The sequence below is a fragment of the Microcaecilia unicolor genome, chromosome 1 (assembly GCF_901765095.1).
Source record: "Microcaecilia unicolor chromosome 1, aMicUni1.1, whole genome shotgun sequence".
Lineage (NCBI taxonomy): Eukaryota > Metazoa > Chordata > Amphibia > Gymnophiona > Siphonopidae > Microcaecilia > Microcaecilia unicolor.
The window spans coordinates 229,941,448-229,956,632 of NC_044031.1; the positions used below are offsets into that span (position 1 = coordinate 229,941,448).

Below are 15,185 nucleotides of genomic sequence, written 5' to 3' on the forward strand. Positions count from 1 at the left end.
TCACTGTTCTGTTTTTGTTGATTAATTAATTTAAAATCTAAATTCAGAATGTAAAATTTCAGCTATTCTTATGATTATATTCACCATCTAACTAAGCCTTAAACATCAATTATTTTTTACAGTTGACCACATGTGCCAAGATTGCATGGCTCTGATCAGTTTGGCATGTAAGACCCAAATAGAGCAAGCTCTTGTGAGTGAGCTCATCCAGTGTTCAGACAACGCAGTTCCTCCTTCCTCTTCAGGTCCTTTCAAGAGGACTTCATGGTTTTCATGGTGAGATCAACACCCAGGAGTCCATCATCAGCATTGAAGACATCTTAGTCAGATACAGATAAAAATGTATTCATTTAAACCTATAGAAATTGTACCCGTAGAGTTTATGAGAGATGTTCTGTCAGCAGAAGGAATGCATCTAGATCCCTTGAAGATTAAAGAAATAGACAATATGCCTATACCTACAGATACCTACTGAAGACCCATCTCTTTAACAAGGCATACAACAATGATCAACAAATATGGACTCCTGTACACATACCCAGAACTGCCTCTACGATATTTGTTTGCCAAACTACTATCATGTTTTTGTCATTATACAACAATAAGCAACAAATATGAACTCCTCTACACATATCCAGAACTGCCTCTACAATATTTGTTTGCCAAACTACTATCATGTTTTCGTTATTATGTTACCCAAGATCCTTCTGATATTACCAAATGTATATTTTCTTATATAATTCTTATATATTTCTTAATTATTTCTTACTATGTTTGCTTGTTAAAATAATATCATGTTTTATCATTACCATCTTACCCCAAATCCATCTGTTATTACTAAATGTATACTTTCTCAAGTAGTTCCACTATTCATGATGTATTGTAAGCCACATTGAGCATGCAAAGAGGTGGGAAAATGTGGGATACAAATGCAACAAATAAATAAATAAATAAACATGGGGTCTCAAGATACTTGGGATGTTGACATATCTAGCAAAGTTTGCACCAGGATTCTCTGAAATATGTTCACCTATTAGAGAAGTGTTTGAGCATAAAAACAAATTCATTTGATGACCAAAGGGACATGTCCTAGCACTAGTTGAGCTGAAGTGCTTATTGAGGAAGGCCCCAGTATTGGGATTATATCTTTATATATATTTTTTTAATTGTCTCTACTGCTTATACAGGTAACAAATACTTGTTCAAAGTGGTTTATATTGAAACATAGAAATAGAAAAATGAAGGCAGATAAAGACCATATGGCGTATCCAGTCTGCATATCCATGCCCTCTACTCTCCCTTTCACTCACTTAGAGATCCTATGTACTTGGTCCAAGCTTTCTTAAATTCAGCTACAGCTGAGGACATTCAACTAATTCATCATCCTTTCCATGAAAAAGTATTTCCTCAGGTTATTTCTGAGCCTATCCCCTTTCACCTTCCTCCTATGGCCCCCTCATTCCAGAGCTTCCTTTCAACTGAAAAGACTCGCCTCCTGTGTATTTATGCAATGTAGGTATTTAAACATCTCTATCATATCTCCTCTCTCCTGCCTTTCTTCCAAAGTATATATATTGGGATCCTTAAGTCTGTCCCCATATGCTTTATGATGAAGATCACTGACCATTTTAGTAGCCACTCTCTAGACTGACTCCAGAACTGTACACAATATTTTAAATGAGGTCTTACAAGAGTCTTATACAGAGGCATCATTGCCTCTTTTTTCCTAATGCTATTCCTCTCCCTATGCATCCAAACATCCTACTAGCTTTCACCTTTGCATTTTCTACTTGTTTGGCCACCTTAAGATCATCACATCAAGTTTCAAGTTTATTAAAGGTTTACACCTCACCCATCAAAAAATGTCTAAGAGGCTTACAACATAAGAAGAAAAATATATAGAGGAAAATGGAGACGACAACATAGTAAGGGGACAATGGATGCAATACAATATAAAAAGAAAAGCAAAGAGGGCAACACAGGAGGGTGGGTATCGTGTCTTCCAGGGTGCCATCATTCCCAAGAGCATGGAGGAGTAAGTTCATTAAAGGCATTTATAAATAAAAAAAAGTCTTCAGGTCAGTTTTAAAACATTGCAGGGAGGGCAAGAGTCGCAAGCTACTAGGTAGCCTGTTCTAAAGGTCATGGGCTTAGATGGAGAATATGGATTGACGAGTGGCAGTATGCCTAATTTCACGAATAGATGGAATGACGAGTTGATTCTGTCTGAGAAGATCTAAGGAAGGATCTAAGGAAGGACAGTAAGGAATAAAGAGGCGAGACAGATAGGCTGTTTTGCCGGCCAAGCAGATCTTATTGACCAGTAACAGAAGCTTGCACGTTATACAAGAAAAGATTGGGAGCAGGTGTGCAGCACGGGGGGGGGGGGGGGGGGGTAGCATGATCAAATGTTGTGTTCAGTGATTAGTTTAATGGCCATGTTTTGGACTAATTGCAAGCGATGCAGACCTTTAATGTGGAGGCCTTTGTACAAAGCGGTACAGTAATCAAACTGAGTATTAGGGAGTGTATGAGAATCTTAATGGACGACAGATGTAGTAAGGATTTAATGGAGTGTATTATGCGAAACTTGAGCGCTGAACCACAGCGGAAATTTGTGGGAGGAAAGAAAGTGAAGAGTCTAAAAGGACACCCAATTTTTTAACAGTGTGAACTACGGGGATCGAAGTGGAACATAACTGAATAGATGCTGCGGTGTTAGGCTTGGGTGATTAGTGAAAAGGATTTTCAACATGGTGGGGTGTAGTACACGTTTATTGGCAGTTAGCCACTCCATTACACTGATCAGCCTCATGTTGATGGAATGGACTTGTACATGGTCTGAAGGGTCCAGCATTCAAAGAATTTGTATATCATCTGTGTAAACATAAGGAGTGAAGTCTAAAGACTGTAAAAGTGTTAAGCGAGGTGCAAGAAAAAGATTTTTAAAAGTTGGAGCCAGAACTGAATCTTGTGGTACACCGGAAGGGAATGAGAAGAGCTTAGACTTGGCCATAGGGGTTTGCACTGTGTAGGATTGGTTGGATAAATATGAAGTGAACCACTGAAAAGCAGTGTTCCTTAATCCAAGATGATAAAGTCTGCTGAGGAGAATAGTGTGGTCAATTAGATCGAATGTTGCTGTTAAATTGAGAGAAAGCAGAAGAACTGTACTGCTCAAGAGGGTAATGGAAGTTATGAGCAGTTCTGAGAGAAGAGGACATTGCTCTAGTAAGTGAACATTATTTTGCTTTGTGCTTTGGGAACTTAAAAATTGGGGTTTTTCCTCTCTGAGAGGAAGGGGACAATGGGGGTTCAGCCGCCGATGACCAGCGTTTTGTCCCCTGTGCAGCAAGTGTGGGACCGCTGCACGACAAGCTGCCCACAGATGACTGGGTTGATGAGTCCTTTTATTAGCGCCGGCGAAGGAGCGTCGATGCTCTTGGACCTGGAAACAACGTCATCGCTCCCGAGTCATTTAACCACCATGTCCAAAGGAGTGGAGGAGTGAGTTAGGAGTGTATGCTGAAACGGAAGTCGTTTACAGCTGAACCCATGTCGGCGGTGCCACTCCTAAACCCGTAAGAGCTATCAGCTTGGAGTTTTCGGCTCCCATGGAGGTTACATTGAATATCATCTGGAAGGCGCTCCAGGACCTAACGGTGGTAGTAAATAATTTTGCTTCAAATATAATCTTATTAGTGAGCCACATGGATAATCGAATCGAATCCTTTGAGAATGAAAAATTGATACAGCAAATGAAGTTCTACAGGAGTAGGAAATGGTTAAGATTTTGAAAATGATAATAGACCAGAAAAATGTGAACAAAATGAATATTATTACAGATGATTAATATCAAGATTGTTGTTTTCCCAGAGTTCCGGGTATGACTCCTAAAGTTTTTTTTCCTCTGAAATGATCCCTCTTAGCATATTAATTCAAAAGGAGTGAAGCCTGTGAAACTGGGATTACCTTAATCAGTGGGAATTGGATTAGAAATTCAAGTGTTTGTATTGTTAAATAATTTCTGGTTTTAAAAGAGAAGAAAAATGAAATCAGGTGTATTATTTCCACTAATATTGGACAATAAGTATGTTTCCAACGAAATTAATTGACTATACATTGTCTTGGGTTTGAAGAAGCCAACCAGACGATCAATGTGGAATAATGATTCAGATAAATAATAACTGGGGATAATCAGGTTAATACCATGTTTTCTTTGTTGTTTAATTGACCTCCTTGTCTTGTTTCACTCTCCCTATTTATTTTGTGGTCTAAGAAAGAGAAGATTGTATATAATCCACTTATCTAGTTGAGATTATTTTCCTTTAATATTGTATTAATGTACAGTCATCTCTGTATTACTGTTTGCAAGTGACCCTTGTAAAATGAAAAATTATAAATAAATGATTAAAAAAATAGGGGTTTAAAGGAGGAATTGTATGTTAGTGATAGGCAGATTAAAAATATAAAAAAGCAAACTTTATCAACTAATCTCTTTTCCCCCTAGTTTTAAAGCTGGAACTTTGTACCACAGCATTAACAGCCTCTAGCAGGCACTGCAAGACCTAGTTTAGTCTTAGGGGGGAAAGAGAAAAAAGCAAGCACCATTAACTAGTTTCCATAGTATACAACTCTTTTCCCATAGTTTTAAAATGAAATTTTCTCTAGAAGTCGACACTTTTCCCATAGTTTTAAACTGAAAATCTTTGTAGAGGTAGAAACTTAACAGCCAAAGAACTTTAAAAGGACAGTAGGAAGGCTCAAATCTTGTCCTAAACGTCTAAAAGTATTTTCTGTTCTTTGGCTGCTGAAGCAGTAGCACAACTACTGACCTCAATTACGTGTTAATTAAGGTGTAAGAAAGTAGAATATATGCAGAGGTTACTAAGGGCAACCTGATTACTGAGTTAGCTTGAAAGGGTCTGTTTGAAGCAGTCCCTTAGATTCAAAATTATATAATGAGGAAAGGTCCCACTTAACTTTCTTTCTGAGAAGTTCTGACATTTCTCTGGTACATAAGAACATAAGAGTAGCCATACTGGGTCAGACCAATGGTTCATCTAGAGCAGTATCCTGTTTTCCAAACAGTGGCCAAGCCAGGTCACAAGTATCTGGCAGAAACCCAAATCGTTGCAACATTCCATACTACAAATTCCAAGGCAAGCAGTTGCTTCCCATATCTGTCTCAATAGCAGATTATGGTCTTTTCCTCAAGAAATTTGTCCAAACCTTTTTAAAACTCAGATACGCTAACCGCTGTTACCACATCCTCCGGCAAAGAGTTCCAGAGCTTAAATAGAAACACACATTTATACCAACTCTATGTATGGCATAGCTACTTGCACATATGTGTAGGGGCAGCCCAAGTCAAGATGCCACCTGAGGCAGGGCTGAGATGCTACCCCCCCTCCCCCGGGGCCAAGTTCTGGCATCTCCCATCTTCCTTTCTACGTTCCATTCCCCGAGTTTATCTTCTTTCTTCATGGTCCAAAAGCTGGTGGCGGCAGGTGTGATTCCTAAACGCTGCCCTGTCTCTGCCACTGGCCTCTTCTCTACTGCAGCCACCTCTGAGGAAACAGGAAGTTGCATCAGAGAGGTGGCCGCAGTAAAGGAAAGAGGCAGGTGCCAGTGGCAGAGCAGCATATGGGAATCGCTACCGCCACCAGCTTTTAAAAAACATAAAAACAAGTTAAAATCAGGAAACGGGGTGGAGGAAGGAAGGGAGGAGATGTTGCTCTCGAAAGACTGCTACCTGAGGCCCTCACCTCAGGTGGCCTAAATGTCGGGCCACCTCTGCAAATGTGCATATGCAGCTAATTTCCTTTATAGAATATGCACCAATCATTCACCTCTGGACGCCTATATATAGGTAAACATTACAGGCTTACTCTCCAGATGTGCATATTTTTTCCACAGCCTTATACACATCATAGAAAAGACTCTGTATTCAGCAAGCCTTCTGTCAAATGCTTTGCAAATTTTAATGACCAATTTTGTGATGTGAATGCCCTACATATCATTGGGCTGCATATGCAAGGGGAATAAATACCCCCTTGTAAAAGAAGAAAATTCTAATTTAAAGTGAAAGATAAGAAAAACAATGTTGCTTACCTGTAACAGATTTTTTTCTATAGATAGCATGCTCCTTACCACTGGACCATCAGCTTAATAAAAGAGCCCTTGAGTGAGGTGATCAAATTTTCAGATGACACAAAATTATTCAAAGTTGTTAAATTGTGTGCAGACTGCGAGAACTTACAGGAGGATCTTCTGAGACTGGAAGACTGGGCATCCAAACAGCAGATGAAATTTAATGTGGACAACTGCAAAGTGATTGCCCATTGGGAAAATGTGTGAACCTGTCTCCTATTTCATACAGCTCCTTGATTTCTATACCCCAAATGCATCATTCTGCACTTCTTTCCATTAAATTTTAACTGCCAAACATTAGGCCATTCTTCTGATTTTTGTAGATTACTTCTCATGTTGTCTGCTCCCTCCAGGGTGTCTATTTCACATCTTAGTATCATCCACAAAAATACAAAAAAGCTTTCCTTCTAACCTTCACTAATGCCGTTCACAAAGATGTTGAATAGAATCATTCCCACTACTGATCCCTGAGGCCCTCCATTCATCTTTCTTTCTTTTGAGCTAATTCCATTTACAACCTTCTGTCATCTGTCAGTCAACCAGTTTCTAACCCAGTGATTTGTACCATAAATGCCCTGCCATATTTTTGGTGTGACTTGGTGAGAAAGTCATGTTCCTGAGGCCTACTTAAATGCCAGAAGTACTGTCTCTTTAAACCACATATGAAATTCTACATTTTTATCCTCTAGCTAAGAGATTTAAAAGAGATATTTTTCTACTCTAGCTACTGCATGTTTTTATTAAAGGGAGGACCTCCCTTATCTAGTTTCTCAGCTAGCAGAATACATGCTGGGCCCTTGCATACCTTCATTATTTCCTGTACCTAGTACTACTGATGATATTGATAACATCTACGAGACTAGGACTCTCTGGACCCCGCCCCCCCCCCCCCCCCCCCGGTCTAGAGGAGAGTATCAAGGGTTAAATATTAGAATGGAGCAATAAGAGAGAAAATAGTACAAATGCTTTCTAGCTGAGCAAGCAGTTTAAGCTTTCTCTATAACTAATGTCCTATCCAGAGGCTGGAAGCTGTCAGAAATAACAAGCATGTCTTGTGTAAATATGAGCAAATAACAGGAAACTGAGAACGATATAGTGAAATTAGAAAAGCTACAGAGAAGGGTGACAAAAATGATAAAGGGGATGGGGCGACTTCCTTAAGAGGAAAGGCTGAAGCAGCTAGGGCTCTTCAGCTTGGAGTAGAGATGGCTGAGGGGAGATATGATAGCGTTCTATAAAATATTGAGTGGCGTAGAACGGGTAGACATGAATCTTTTATTTACTCTTTCCAAAAATACTAGGACTAGGGGGCATGCAATGAAGCTTCAAAGTAGTAAATTTAATTCGAATTGGAAAAAAATTTTCTTCACTCAAAGTGTAATTAAACTCTGGAATGTGGTAAAGGCGCTTAGCTTAGCAGAGTTTTAAAAGGGTCTGGATGGCTTCCTAAAGGAAAAGTCCATATACCATTATTAAATTGACTTGGGGGAAAATCCACTGCTTATTTCTGGGATAAGCACCATAAAATGTATTGAGCTTTTTGGGGATCTTGCCAGGTATTTGTGACCTGGATTGGCCACTGTTGGAAACAGGATGCTGGGCTTGATAGACCTTTGGTCTGTCCCAGTGTGGCAATACTTATGTACTTAGTCTACATATTCCTGGACCCCTGGCCACAGTGCAGATGGAAGCAGAAAAATAATATGTGCCAGATGCAATAAGTTCATTATTCTTATAATAGACAGATTCTTTACTAAAATTGCTAACAATTGTTGGACTTTGCCCTGAATCCTCAATGACCTGCTGATGGGGAGCAGAATATAACAGAAACCCGTGATTACAAATAGCCCATGTCTTATGATTTATGATGTAAAACTGTTGGCCTGTTAATCTATGACTTAATGCTTTTCTAATAAACGGCAAAGGTGCCTGAGTTAAGTGAGCCAGTCCAGTGTAAGTCCACTGTGGTTAAGTGGAGGCTGTGATTCTCTCCACAGAGGCTTTTGCTATATAATATATATAATAACTGTAACCTTTTTGAGTTTTCTTTCCCAAGAGATGGGAGAAAATTGATGGGTGAGTTGCTTACACTAGTGAGATCCTCAAGCAAACACTACGAGACATAAACATCGGATTCCCAGAGATACATGAACATTTATTATAAACAATTTCCCCCCATGTTTTTCTCTACTTCTGCATTTTTCTGATTTGCTAGAGAAACCACCCTTCTCCTACAGGGTTAAATAATCTTGTTTTGTAAGAGTTAGCTAGTTGGTACTTTTGAAGGGAAATCTTCATCTGCACTTTATGCAGTAAAATTCTATCTTAGGCTGCCTGGCACAAAATCTACAGGAACTCTTAAAACCTTTCAGACATTAGCACTGAGAACATATGCATAGCCTCAGACTGGACAGCTAGTGTCTGTAATCTGTCCTGCTCCCAAATTCTCCAAGACAATGACAGAGAACTGTGGAGCCTCCTCTGTGCCTTTTTCTGCAACTCCTAATTGTTATTACTTTATAATTGTGCTGTCAACTCTACAATATTCATAACTGCCAAGTTATCATGTTCCAGTTAAGAAACTCTTTGACCAGTCCGCATTTTGAACTTACATCCCAAAGCATTAGTGTATTTGTAGTCCCTGCTTTGACCCATTGAAATCACTGTTGCAGGTGTTGCTGGTCATACAGTAACACAGACTCAGGTCAGAAATCCAGGACTGTCCTAACATCTCCCTCCAAGCACTGAGTAATATGATAGCTCTGAAGACAGTCTGGTCAACCCCATAATCTGTAACCTGCTAGACCAATTCAACTACTGCCCTTATTCTTTTCATTCTTACTCTAATGACCTAAGGTAGTCCTAGATTGTACTTTTCTCATGCTTTCTGTTATTGTGTTAGACTCAGCCATATGCAGGGCATTCCACATTTCAATGAAAACATATTTTCTGATACTGCATTTGGGTTGATGAGAGAATATGAAAGACAGATTGACTTGGAGAGGGAGCAAATCTGGTTCAGCTCAGCTGAACCTACATCCCCCTCCATCATCCTTGGTGACTTCAACATCCACACTGATGATTCCTCTGACTCTTATGCTTCCCAATTCCTTGCCTTAACGTCCTCATTCAATCTTCAGTTATGCTCCTGTAGTCTGCACCCACTCACCAAAATGGTCACTGTCTCGACCTTATCCTCTCCTCTAACTGCTTTCCCTCCAGCTTCTATTCCTCAGATCTCCCCCTTTCCGACCATCACCTATTATCCTTCACACTTATGCACCCTCCTTCCCAGTCCCACCCAATCTCAACCCCCACATCTAGGAATCTTCAGGCTATTGACCCCCTTACTCTATCCTCTTATGTCTCTAACCTTTTCTCTACCACCACTCTATCTAAATCTGTCAATGAAGCCTTTTCCTCCTATGATACTATTCTCTCCTCTACACTGGACACTCTTGTCCCTCCCATGCCCCATCCTACTAGGTGTACCAAACCCCAGCCTTGGCTGACCTCTAAAATCCACCACTTTCATTCCTGTGCCCACTCTGCTGAACGTTCTTGGCTTAAATCCCTCACCCTTGCCAACTTCATTCATTTCAAATTCATGCTTAACTCCTTCCAGTCTGCCCTTTCACTTGCCAATTGACAAATTCCCTTGGCTCCACCCCTCTACTTCTCTTTGCCACACTGAACTCTCTGCTCAAGGTGCCTCTGCCCCCAATTCCCCCATCTCTTTCTCCTCAGACCATAGCTGAGCACTTCCACGATAAAATCCGTAAGATTAACCTTGAATTTTCATCCAAACCCTCCCCACCTTTCTCTCCCTTAGTCCTCGCCCCTACTCTCCTTCTTCTCCTTCTTTTTCCTTCTTCTCAGAAGTTTCTACTGAAGAAACTGCCCTTCTTCTTTCCTCCTCCAAATGTACTACCTGTTCCTCTGACCCCATCCCCACCTATCTACTTAACACTATCTCCCCCACTATCATCCCAGTCATCTGTCACATCCTTAATCTTTCACTCTCCACTGCAACGGTTCCTACGGCCTTCAAACATGCTGTTGTTACTCCACTCCTTAAAAAACCCTCACTTGACCCTACCTGTCCCTCTAACTATCGCCCCATCCCCCTTCTCCCTTTCCTCTCTAAATTACTTGAACGTGTCGTTCACCACCGCTGTCTTCACTTTCTTTCTTCTCAACCTATTCTTGACCCATTCCAATCTGGTTTTTGCCCTCTTCACTCTATTGAAACTGCACTTACCAAAGTCTCTAATGACCTGCTACTAGCTAAATCCAGAGGTCTCTATTCTATACTTATCTTCCTTGACCAATCTGCTGCCTTCGACACTGTAAACCACACTATACTCCTGGATACGCTGTCCTCACTTGGATTCCAGGGCCCTGTTCTTTCCTGGTTCTCCTCTTACCTCTCACTTCGTTCTTTCAGTGTTCACTCTGGTGGATCCTCTTCAACTTCCATCCCACTTTCAGTTGGTGTGCCTCAGGGTTCTGTCCTTGGACCCCTCCTTTTCTCCATCTATACCTCTTCCCTTGGTACCCTGATTTCATCCCATGGCTTTCAATACCATCTTTACGCAGATGACTCTCAGATCTACATCTCCACCCCTGAAATATCAACCTCAATCCAGGACAAAATTTCAGCCTGCTTGTCCGACATTGCTGCTTGGATGTCTCAACGCCATCTGAAGCTAAACATGACCAAAACTGAACTTCTCATTTTTCCCCCTAAACCCACCTCCCCTCTTCCCCCTTTCTCTATCTCTGTTAATGGCTCTCACATCCTCCCTGTCTCTTCGGCTCGTAACCTTGGAGTCATCTTTGATTCCTCTCTCTCCTTCTCTGCATATATTCAACAGATCGCCAAAACCTGTCCTTTCTTTACCTACAACATTAGCAAAATCCACCCCTTCCTTTCTGATTACGCTACCAGAACCCTTATCCACACCCATGTCACCTCTCATTTGGACTATTGCAATTTACTTCTCATTGGTCTTCCGCTCAGCCATCTCTCTCCTCTTCAATCTGTCCAAAATTCTGCGGCACGACTTATTTTCCGCCAGAATCGTTATACCCACACTAGCCCACTCCTCAAGTCACTTCACTGGCTCCCTGTCCGCTTCTGCATACAGTTAAACTTCTCTTACTGACCTTTAAGTGCATCCACTCTGCAGCCCCCCATTACCTCTCCACTCTCATCACTCCCTACATTCCTTCCCGTGAACTCTGCTCATTGGACAAATCTCTCTTGTTGTCCCCCTTCTCCTCTACTGCTAACTCCAAGATTCGTTCCTTTTCTCTCACGGCACCTTATGCCTGGAATCGACTTCCTGGACCTATACGTCTAGCTCCATCTTTACCTGTTTTCAAATCCATGCTGAAAACCCACCTTTTCACTGCTGCTTTTGGCTCCTAGCCTCTACTCATTTGCCCTCCCTTATTCCTTCCTTCCTTCTCACCCAGTACTTCCCTCATCCGTAACTGTCTTGTCTGTCTGTATTATTTAGATTGTAAGCTCTTTTGAGCAGGGACTGTCTCTTAGTGTAAGGTGTTCAGCGCTGCGGGCGTCTGGTAGCGCTATACAAATGCTAATAATAATGACAAGGTGAGTCAGAACCAATGTCCAGCCTGACTCATAATTTCTAAGCCTTGCCCATTTCTGTTTGTTTAGGAAAGGTTTGTAGTATAAATAAGAGCTTAGTGAGTTCCAATACATTACTGGTCAAACAGGTTTATGTTAGAACTCAGATATATTCTAGTATATTAAAAGTTGTGAGTTGCTATTAGCTACCTGGCTCCATAGCTCAGGGGTTAGAGCACTGGTCTTGTAAACCAGGGGTCGTGAGTTCAAATCTCACTGGAGCCTTGAAAGTTCTGTTTTTGTTAAGTTTGATTAACTGGTAGAGGAAGTGACCTCACTACATTTCAGTCTGATTAACTGGTGGAGGAAGTGAAGTCACTGAGGCTGATGGCTACTTATGTGATGAGCTCTGCAAGCATACATTTGAGTTTTTCAGCGCAGTTTGCAGTCTACTTGTGCTTAATTTGTGGATTCTTAGTTGCATGATTTAATTGTTTGCCTAGATGTTGGCAAAAAAACAGCAGGAATGGTCTAGAGGATGTTTGGAGGTTGTATAATCCTGATTTACAGGAGTCTGAAACCAGAGTAATAGGGGTCTTGCTTGATTCTTCACTCATCTTCTCTTCCCATATTAACCAGCTATAGAAGAAAACACTATTCAAAATGAGACAGCTACATCTAGTCAGATCATGCTTCGACCAAAAAGTCTTCACACTACTAGTTCAAATGTTAGTCCTACGTCACTTGGATTACTGTCACGTTCTATTTCTTGGTATTGTCAATATCAGAAAAAAACTGCAAATCATACAGAATACAGCTGCTAGACTAATATACAGATTGACTAGATAATAGATATACTAGTGTTTCAACTCACCTTAACAAACTGCACTAGCTTCCCATAGCAGAAAGACTCAGGTTCAAAGCTGCTTGTTTAGTTTTTCAAATCTTACAGGGTTTCACCTCTGAACTGCTGGCTAAGACCACTTCGTTACATTTGGTCCAGTCTAACAGACTGAAAGAACAAATATGCCTGCTGATAGGGAGAGGATGTGTTTACATCGAGCTCCTACAATCCAGGTTAAATAATACACTATTCGCTTATTTACTGCCCAAAGTTTACATACTGATGCTAGTGTCACCATTTCAAAAGACAATTAGAAATCAGAAGATTTTCAGCTCTCTATTTCCTGTACTTGGAGTTAAAATATGGAATTCTCTTCCTATTGCCATCAGAACAGAAAACAACTACCTTCGCTACCTTAGCTTCCTTAGCATCAGGAAGAGGCTAAAAACCTTTCTCTTCCCAAAGACTGCTTTTTAACATTCCATTGACTTCTACCTCCTAGTATCATCCATTACCCTTTCCTATAATGTTTTTGGTCTCATGCATTACACCAATGATCTCAAATTGTTCTCATACCTCACACTAACATTATCAGCTTTTGTCTCACCTAGAATGTAAACCACACTGAACCCTGGAAAGGGGATATTAGCGGTATACAAGAATTGATTTGATGCTTGGGATCAATCCTTTTTCTCCGCACTGCATGATTCTTATACTAGAACAGATCTTTAGATTTTGGATAAATTGCTTTGCAGTCGGGTACATTCTATGTTGCGTTTTTTTATGCAGTGGATGCTGTTGGGTCCTCGCCCATAGGTGTTGAATGATTCATTGCTGACAGATCCGCCTCTTTTTTTCGGCCTTGCGCTCAGAAGTGGTTGATTATTTTTCTTTCAATGATACCGGTGCAGTGGGTCCTGTCATTTTGTGGGAATGCTTTAAGGCCTACATGCAAGGTCAGGGTATTGCTGTTTCTTCCTATTGACATCGACAGCAGCAGTTGGAGTCGGATAGGTTGCACCATGAAATTAAACGTTTAAAAAAAGCCCATCATCTTCACCCCTCTTCTAAATTTCTTTGGCACAAGCTGGTGGCATGGCAAAGGGATCTTAAGGAGCTAGAGTTGAAGGCTATTGCTCGGGCTTTGCAAAAAACCCAACAGCAGTACTTTGAATGGGGGAATAAAGCAGGGCAGCTGTTAGCTCATCAACTGAGGCAATGGTGTTAGCAGAACTGGATTCTGTGGGTGATGGATCATAGTGGGACCCCACATACTTATACTGCTGGTATACATGAAGCCTTTATTAATTACTCTCAGGGCTTGTATATGCCTGAGCATGATACAGCACAAGCAGATATAGAAGCGTACTTGCAGGGTGGTGCCTTGACTGCGCTGAGTGCAGGGAAGGCAGATCAGCTGTCTCTCCCAATTACAGAAGAGAAGGTCCTGTGGGCTATTTCGTAACCACCTTCCTATAAAGCACCAGGTATGATGATGCTGCTCAGAAGTTGGTTGCTTTGCTGGTAACGGTGGCACACCTCTGTTTGGCTCATCAGTGAAAGCAGGAAGGGCTGCCAACTAGGGACAATCTGTTGCAAAAGGTGGATCATATATATTTAATGTCTAAATTGACCACTCTGCAGATAGACACTTTGGGATCTTTTTGGCGGGTCAGAACACCTTACAGAGGTGCCTTTTACTAAGCTGCGTAAGCATCTACATGCACCCAATGTGCACCAAAATGGAGTTACTGCCCGGCTACTGTGTGGCTCTTGCGGTAATTTCATTTTTGGCATGCGTCTGAAAAAATTTTTTATTTTCAGATGTGAATATAGGGCGTACACCAAGTAACATGTAGGTCATTACCGCCCAGTTACCGCGTGAGATTTTACCACTAGGTCAATGACTGGCTGTAAGGTCTCAGACCCAAAATGGACGTGCAGCAATATTCATTTTGCCGCACACCCATTTTCAGCAAAAATTAAAAAAGGCATTTTTTGCAGGTGCACTGAAAAATGATTCTGCGCATTCCCAAAACACACGTCTACACTATCGCAGGCCATTTTTCAGGGCACCTTAGTAAAAGGACCCCAGAGTTTGGAGGGGGATAACTTCTTGACGGTGGGGTTTTTGTTAATGGTTCTGTATGTTTGTTGTTATTGGGTCCTTTGGTTCTTTGGGGTTGGGGTAGAAAGGGGGTTGAGAGTGTGTTATGATTCTGCTAGCAGGCAGGGGAATGTTTAGGACTCACTCCTGATTGGCTTGTCAGGGGCTGAGCTGATGTCTGATATAGCAGACGTCAGAAGCCTGATCTACTTAAGCCTACCTTTCCCTACAACTCTTGCTTTAGCGTTTGATTGCTTTGTTTGCTCAGCTGAAGCCAGCCTGTGCTTGGGTGCTTGTGTTCACCTTGGAGTTTAGCCTTTCTCCTCAGTGCTTGTTTATTCTATGTGTATATGTGCTGGGTATTCCCAGCATGAGCCTGATTGCCTCACTTCCCTACACCTGGTCTGCTTTCTGATACTCTAACATTGTGCTGTCTAGGGTAAGCTTGTGCCTTGAATCATTTCAGTTTGTTTGTTTAGTTT

The 15,185-nt window shown here is 41.2% G+C and overlaps 1 non-coding gene across 1 annotated transcript; it reads left to right on the forward strand.

The window, feature by feature from the left end:
* Window positions 1–11,964: 11,964 nt before the first annotated feature.
* TRNAT-UGU lies at window positions 11,965–12,037 on the forward strand. Its single transcript has one exon. It is a non-coding gene; the product is annotated as a tRNA-Thr (tRNA).
* Window positions 12,038–15,185: the final 3,148 nt, after the last annotated feature.